The following is an 8,223-nucleotide window of genomic DNA, read 5'->3' as shown; positions in this document are numbered from 1 at the left end:
TTTGGTATCAGGACGATGCTGGCTTCATAAAATGTGTTAGGGAGGATTCCCTCTTTTTCTATCGATTGGAATAGTTTCAGAAGGAATGGTACCAGTTCCTCCTTGTACCTCTGGTAGAATTCGGCTGTGAATCCATCAGGTCCTGGACTCTTTTTGGTTGGTAAGCTATTGATTATTGCCACAATTTCAGAGCCTGTTATTGGTCTATTCAGAGATTCAACTTCTTCCTGGTTTAGTCTTGGGAGAGTGTATGTGTCGAGGAATTTATCCGTTTCTTCTAGATTTTCTAGTTTATTTGCATAGAGGTGTTTGTAGTATTCTCTGATGGTAGATTGTATTTCTGTGGGATCGGTGGTGATATCCCCTTTTTCGTTTTTTATTGCATCTATTTGATTCTTCTCTCTTTTCTTCTTTATTAGTCTTGCTAGCGGTCTATCAATTTTGTTGATCTTTTCAAAAAACCAGCTCCTGGATTCATTAATTTTTTGAAGGGTTTTTTGTGTCTCTATTTCCTTCAGTTCTGCTCTGATTTTAGTTATTTCTAGCCTTCTGCTAGCTTTTGAATGTGTTTGCCCTTGCTTTTCTAGTTCTTTTAATTGTGATGTTAGGGTGTCAATTTTGGACCTTTCCTGCTTTCTCTTGTGGGCATTGAGTGCTATCAATTTCCCTCTACACACTGCTTTGAACGTGTCCCAGAGATTCTGGTATGTTGTGTCTTTGTTCTCGTTGGTTTCAAAGAACATCTTTATTTCTGCCTTCATTTCATTATGTACCCAATAGTCATTCAGGAGCAGGTTGTTCAGTTTCCATGTAGTTGAGCAGTTTTGAGTGAGTTTCTTAATCCTGAGTTCTAGTTTGATTGCACTGTGGTCTGAGAGACAGTTTGTTATAATTTCTGTTCTTTTACATTTGCTGAGGAGAGCTTTACTTCCAACTGTGTGGTCAATTTTGGAATAGGTGTGGTGTGATGCTGAAAAAAATGTATATTCTGTTGATTTTGGGTGGAGAGTTCTGTAGATGTCTATTAGGTCCACTTTGTGCAGAGCTGAGTTCAATTCCTGGATATCCTTGTTAACTTTCTGTCTCGTTGATCTGTCTAATGTTGACAGTGGGGTGTTAAAATCTCCCATTATTATTGTGTGGGAGTTTAAGTCCCTTTGTAGGTCACTCAGGACTTGCTTTATGCATCTGGGTGCTCCTGTGTTGGGTGCATATATATTTAGGATAGTTAGCTCTTCTTGTTGAATTGATCCCTTTACCATTATGTAATGGCCTTTTTTGTCTCTTTTGATCTTTGTTGGTTTAAAGTCTATTTTATCAGAGACTAGGATTGCAACCCCTGCCTTTTTTTGTTTTCTATTTGCTTGATAGATCTTCCTCCATCCCTTTATTTTGAGTCTATGTGTGTCTCTGCACATGAGATGGGTTTCCTGAATACAGCACACTGATGGGTCCTGACTCCTTATCCAGTTTGCCAGTCTGTGTCTTTTAATTGTAGCATTTAGCCCATTTACATTTAAAGTTAATATCGTTATGTGTGAATCTGATCCTGTCATTATGATGTTAGTTGGTTATTTTGCTCGTTAGTTGATGCAGTTTCTTCCTAGCCTCGATGGTCTTTACAATTTGGCATGTTTTTGCAGGGGCTGGTACCGGTTGTTCCTTTCCATGTTTAGTGCTTCCTTCAAGAGCTCTTTTAGGGCAGGCCTGGTGGTGACAAAATCACTTAGTGTTTGCTTGTCTGTAAAGTATTTTATTTCTCCTTCACTTATGAAGCTTAGTTTGGCTGGATATGAAATTCTGGGTTGAAAATTCTTTTCTTTAAGAATGTTGAATATCGGCCCCCACTCTCTTCTGGCTTGTAGAGTTTCTGCTGAGAGATCAGCTGTTAGTCTGATGAGCTTCCCTTTGTGGGTAACCCGACCTTTCTCTCTGGCTGCCCTTAACATTTTTTCCTTTATTTCAACTTTGGTGAATCTGACAATTATGTGTCTTGGAGTTGTTCTTCTCGAGGAGTATCTTTGTTGTGTTCTCTGTATTTCCTGAATCTGAATGTTGGCCTGCCTTGCTAGATTGGGGAAGTTCTCCTGGATAATATCTTGCAGAGTGTTTTCCAACTTGGTTCCATTCTCCCCGTCATTTTCAGGTACACCAATCTAATGTAGGTTTGGTCTTTTCACATAGTCCCACATTTCTTGGAGGCTTTGTTCGTTTCTTTTTATTCTTTTCTCTCTAAACTTCCCTTCTCGCTTCATTTCATTCATTTCATCTTCCATCAGTGATACCCTTTCTTCCAGTTGATCGCATCGGCTACTGAGGCTTCTGCAATCTTTGCGTAGTTCTCGATACTTGGCTTTCAGCTCCATCAGCTCCTTTAAGCCCTTCTCTCCATTGGTTATTCTAGTTATCCATTCATCTAATTTTTTTTCAAAGTTTTTAACTTCTTTGCTATTGTTTTGAATTTCCTCCCATAGCTCGGAGTAGTTTGATTGTCTGAAGCCTTCTTCTCTCAACTCGTCAAAGTCATTCTCCATCCAGCTTTGTTCCGTTGCTGGTGAGGAACTGCGTTTCTTTGGAGGAGGAGAGGTGCTCTCCTTTTTAGGGTTTCCAGTTTTTCTGCTCTGTTTTTTTCCCCATCTTTGTGGTTTTATCTACTTTTGGTCTTTGATGATGGTGATGTACAGATGGGTTTTTGGTGTGGATGTCCTTTCTGTTTGTTAGTTTTCCTTCTACCAGACAGGACCCTCAGCTGCAGGTCTGTTGGAGTTTACTAGAGGTCCACTCCAGACCCTGTTTGGCTGGGTGTCAGCAGTGGTGGCTGTATAGAACAGCGGATTTTCGTGAGACCACAAATTCAGCTGTGTGATAGTTCCTCTGGAAGTTTTGTCTCAGAGGAGTACCTGGCCGAGTGAGGTGTCAGTCTGTCCCTACTGGGGGATGCCTCCCAGTTAGGCTGCTCGGGGGTCAGGGACCCACTTTAGGAGGCAGTCTGTCCGTTCTCAGATCTCCAGCTGCATGCTGGGAGAACCACTACTCTCTTCAAAGCTGTCAGTCAGACAGGGACATTTAAGTCTGCAGAGGTTCCTGCTGAATTTTTGTTTGTCTGTGCCCTGCCCCCAGAGGTGGAGCCTAAGGGGCAGGCAGGCCTCCTTGAGCTGTGGTGGGCTCCACCCAGTTTGAGCTTCCTGGCTGCTTTGTTTACCTAAGCAAGCCTGGGCAATGATGGGCGCCCCTCCCCCAGCCTCGCTGCTGCCTTGCAGTTTGATCTCAGACTGCTGTGCTAGCAATCAGCGAGACTCCGTGGGCATAGGACCCTCCGAGCCAGGTGCGGGACACAATCTCCTAGTGTGCCGTTTTCCAGGCCGATTGGAAAAGCGCAGTATTAGGGTGGGACTGACCCGATATTCCAGGTGCCGTCTGTTACCCTTTCTTTGACTAGGAAAGGGAACTCCCTGACCCCTTGTGCTTCCCGAGTGAGGCAATGCCTGGCCCTGCTTCGGCTCGCGCACAGTGCGCTTCACCGACTGTCCTGCACCCACTGTTTGGCACTCCCTAGTGAGATGAAACCGGTACCTCAAAGAGAAATGCAGAAATCACCCGTCTTCTGTGTCGCTCAGGCTGGGAGCTGTAGACCAGAGCTGTTCCTATTCGGCCATCTTGGCTCCACCTCCTCTCTTTCTTCTTTCTTTCTTTCTTTCCTTCTTTATTTCATCTTCTTTCTTTCTTTTTTCTTTTTCTTTCTCTTCTTTCTTTCTCTCTCTCTCTCCCTCCCTCCTCCCTTTCCTTCCTTCCTTCCTCTTTCCTTCCTTCCTTCCTTCCTTCCTTCCTTCCTTCCTTCCTTCCTTCTTCCTTCCTTCCTTCCTTCCTTCCTTCCTTCCTTCCTTCCTTCCTTCCTTTACTCTCCTCTCCTCTCCCCTCCCCTCCCCTCCCTCCCTCCCTTCCCTTTCCCTTCTCTTCTCTTCTCTTCCCTTCTCTTCTCTTCTTTTTTCTTTTCTTTTCTTTCCTTCTTTCTTTTTCTTTCTTTCTGACACGGACTCACTTTGTCACCCAGGCTGGAATGCATTGGCATGATCATAGCTCACTGCAGTCTCCAACTCCTGGGTTCAAGTAATCCTCCTGTCTCAGGCTCCCAAGTAGCTGGGACTACAGGCACATGCCTCCACACCTGGCTATTTTTATTCTTTTGTAGAGACAAGTTCTCACTATGTTGCCAAGGCTGATCTCAAACTCCTGGGCTCAAGTGATCCTCCTGTCTCAGCCTCCCAAAGTGCTGGGATTATAGGTGTGAGTCACCACGTGCAGCCTGAGTTATTTATTGGTTTTGAGAGCAACGCCAAAGGCCCGAGAAATGGTAACTCATTCAGTGAAGGCTACAACATGAAATGTCAACTTGAAAAAACAGAAAACAAGTTGCTTAATTTTCCTCCACAACTTGAAAAAGAACAGTGCAAGATGTTGACTTAGAGGAAAATTCATCATGCAAGATTTAGAGGAAAATTCAGCAAACATTTATTGAGCACTTACTATTTAGGCCAGGCCTGTGTTAGATCCTTCCTATATAGTATCTCATTTAATCCTTAAAGCCACAGAGAAATTAAAACTATAGAGATTATTGTACAATAACAAGGTTAACCCTCTAGGCAATGGCTTGGGATTTTCCATATATGCCTGTTTACTGCTAGAGAATTTAATTTGGAGACAAAATAATTTTAATGCCCTCGCACCTATAGGAATACTTTCCTTTCTCTTCCTTCTGTTGGAATGTGAAGAGGCCCAAGAAAATATTACTCTTCCTTGCCAAATTCTGAACAAGTTGAGAAATAGGACAAAAGAGTAAGGCAAATGGAAGAGCAAGATGTCACCTTTGTTGCTGATAAAGCTGATTTTTGGAGATTGTGCTTTTTTTTCTGTGGGTAAGCAGATTTCCTACTACCGAACCCCAGAGTTAGAAATACCCAGCCACCAGCAGTGTGGGGCCACCCTGGGCCTCCGCACACACAGGACTATCCCCGGAAGACCCTCAGTGTGTGTGTGTGGTGGTGGGGTATGGGGAGGAGAATGTGTATTTCCTGCAGGCAGTCAGCTCCCAAGGAGAAAGGGAAGAAAAGGGGCTGGGCTATCCTGGTGCAGTGCCTGCTCTCAGCAGAGTTGGCTAGCACCGGCTTGTGCATATCTCTTCTCAGCTCCAGGTTCAGTGACCTTCTCAGCTACCTTGTCGGTAGTTTGGTATCAGCCCTGCTGAAATGGGTATCTTTACACTACAGAAGTTATCAAATGCTGCAAATTAAAACTTTTGCCCCAGAGAACCAGTTGTTGAACATTTACCTGCACACCACCGACTGCTCCCAAAATTTCCAACCAGAGATCTTTCTTCTTCCCCAGCAAAAAAGTGAATGAGAGGGATGGCAAAAGGGTGGAGCTGGAGCTGAGAAGAAGAGTTAGCATCACCACGGTCTTCCTCCAGGTGAAGTAGGGTTACATCTTTATTGGTGATTCTCAAGACTAAGGCCATGAAAATGGCCCCTCTAGCCAGGGCTCTGTTCTGTTTCCCTTTACAGCAAAACTCCTCAAAGGGTTGCCTACACTGTCTGTTTTTGTTTTTGTTTGTTTGTTTGTTTGTTTGTTTTAGACAGAGTCTCTCTCTGTTGCCCAGGCTGGGGTGCAGTGGTGCCATTTCGGTTCACTGCAACCTCCGCCTCCAGGGTTCAAGCGATTCTCCTGCCCCAGCCCCCTGAGCAGCTGGGATTACAGATGCACGCCACCATGCCCGGCTAATTTTTTTGTATTTTTAGTAGAGACAGGATTTCACCATGTTGGTCAGGCTGGTCTTGAACTCCTGACCTCGTGATCTGCCTGCCTCAGCTTCCCAAAGTGCTTGGATTATAGGCATGAGCCACTGTGCCTGGCCTACCTTCTGTTTTTAAATGTTTTCTTTGAGTCAGACCATTAATGGGATAAGGGTGATGAAGCTGCTTACCCTACTGGGAAGCACTGGGAAGTTGCAGGCTCAGGATGCATGCATGATCCCTTTGTGACAAGGATGCATACTCCTTTTGGAGAAGCATGAAGAAGTGGAGACCATCGTCCACTGACCACTACCACCCACGGTCCTTGAATTCTGCATGCTCATCACACTGTTGAGGATGATGGCTGTGGGGTTCCCCAAAGCTTTACCTTCCAGGGACATTGTGTTTCCAGACATCACAGTGATAGTGCAGAGGCTGGATTTACGCACATAAGAACATGCACTGTCAGAGCCTGATCCTCTATTTTTAGCTGTATTCTCTTGACTTCAGATCCAACCATGCCAGAAAATTCATCCTTGATTTTCATTTCCTTGAGTGTTTGACTGCCTCAGACCACTCCTGATACTGATTACTGTAACAGGGCTCTTGTTGAAACAGCGGAATCCACTTTAACTAATTTTAGCAGAAAATGCATGTATGAAAGGATATTAGAAAGTGCAAGAATCTCAGGGGTGAGGGAGAAGGAAGGCAGAGAGTGGCAGGCTGTGAGGCTATTTCAGCCAGAAGCAAGACCCACCTCATCCCACAGGGGTGCCCCCGTGAAGACCCCGCTGTTGCTGCTGCTGCTGCTGTGCTCAGCACAGACCCTGCTTTTCCCACTCATGATTCTGGGATTGCAGAGATGAGGCTCTGCCATCTGCACCAATGCCCCACTCCTTCTAGCACCCCTATCCTCACTTTGTGTGCTTGGAATACATGCATCTATTTGATGCAGTCTATGTGACGTGGCTGACTCCAGCTGCAAGGATGGCTGCCAGATGGAGTTTTGGCCCCCTCCCCTGGAGAGGAGGGAGGGACTCATAATGCAGTACTTTCTCCAGTATAAAGGGGATGGTCCCAACACGACACATGTCCACCGCCCTTTCCAAATCCCACTTCTCACCACTTGGCCTTTCCCTCCACAATGCTTCAGTCATTGTGAGTGGCTTGGAGGCTATGCGATTTCTTGTCACCAAGCCTTTAAACAATCCTCTCTCTTTGCCTGGGATGCTCGGCTCACCCCGCTAGGGCAGAGGCATCCTCAGGCTCAACTGACACCTTTTCCGGGAGGCCTGCCCTGGCCCCGCAGAAGCCAAGATGGAATCATCACAGAGACATGCATGGACTCTCATGGAGCCGCAGAAGCAAAGTGCTCCCCCTCTGCAGGAACTCCCCAATGGGTCTCCTGCCCATTCTTTTTTGCTCTTCCTTCAGGCCCTGGTGCTGGTTGCTATTATTTCCATTTTTTCTTGTTCATGTCTCAGTGAAGAAGAATCACTTTTATTTATTTATTTAGAGAGAGGGTCTCATTCTGTTGCCCAGCTGGAGTGCAGTGGCATGATCATAGCTCACTGCAGCCTTGAACTCCCAGGCTCAAGCAATCCTCCCGCCTCAGCCTCCCGAGTAGCTGGGACCACAGGCATGCACCACCATGCCCAGCTAATTTTTAAATGTTTGTGCAGATGGGGTCTCACCATATTGCCCAGGCTGGTCTCAAACTCCTGGGCTCAAGTCATCCTTCTGCCTTGGCCTCTCAAAGTGCTGGCATTACAGGCGCAAGCCCCGGTGCCCGGACAGAAAAATCACTCTTAAAAACAATGTAGAGGCCAAGTGCAGTGGCTCACACCTGTAATCCCAGCACTTTGGGAGACTGAGGCAGATGGAACGAGTGGGCCCAGGAATTCAAGACCAGCCTGGTGGCAATATAGTGAGACCCTGTCTCTACAAAAATGTAAAACTTAGCTGGGCATTGTGGTGTGCACCTGTGGTCCCAGCTACTCGGGAGGCTGAGGTGGGAGGATTGCTTAAGCCTGGGAGTTCCAGGCTGCAGTGAGCTATGATCTAGCTACTGCACTCCAGTCTGGGCAACAGAGCTCACTCTTGTCTCTAAAAACAGCAATGATAACAACAAATAATCTGGAATTTTATGTGATAGCAACACACACCTGTTCCAGCTTCAAAGGCTTTGGTGAAGTCAAATTGTTTCTCAGGAGTGTATCAAGTACTCAGCACAATAGCACCATATTAGGCCGTTCTTTGCATTGCTCTAAAGAAGTGACTGAGACTAGGTAATTTATAAAGGAAAGAGGTTTAATTGTCCCATGGTTCTGCAGGTTCTACCAGGATGGCTCCAGCACCTGCTTCTCTCGTGACCTCAGAAAGCTTACAACCATGGCGGAAGACAAGGTGGGAGCAGATCACATGATGACAGCAGAAG

This window comes from Hylobates moloch, unplaced genomic scaffold, assembly GCF_009828535.3.
Source record: "Hylobates moloch isolate HMO894 unplaced genomic scaffold, HMol_V3 SCAFFOLD_12, whole genome shotgun sequence".
NCBI classification, from domain to species: Eukaryota; Metazoa; Chordata; class Mammalia; order Primates; family Hylobatidae; genus Hylobates; species Hylobates moloch.
The sequence above is the reverse complement of the archived record's forward strand: the minus strand, read 5'-3'. Positions refer to the sequence as shown.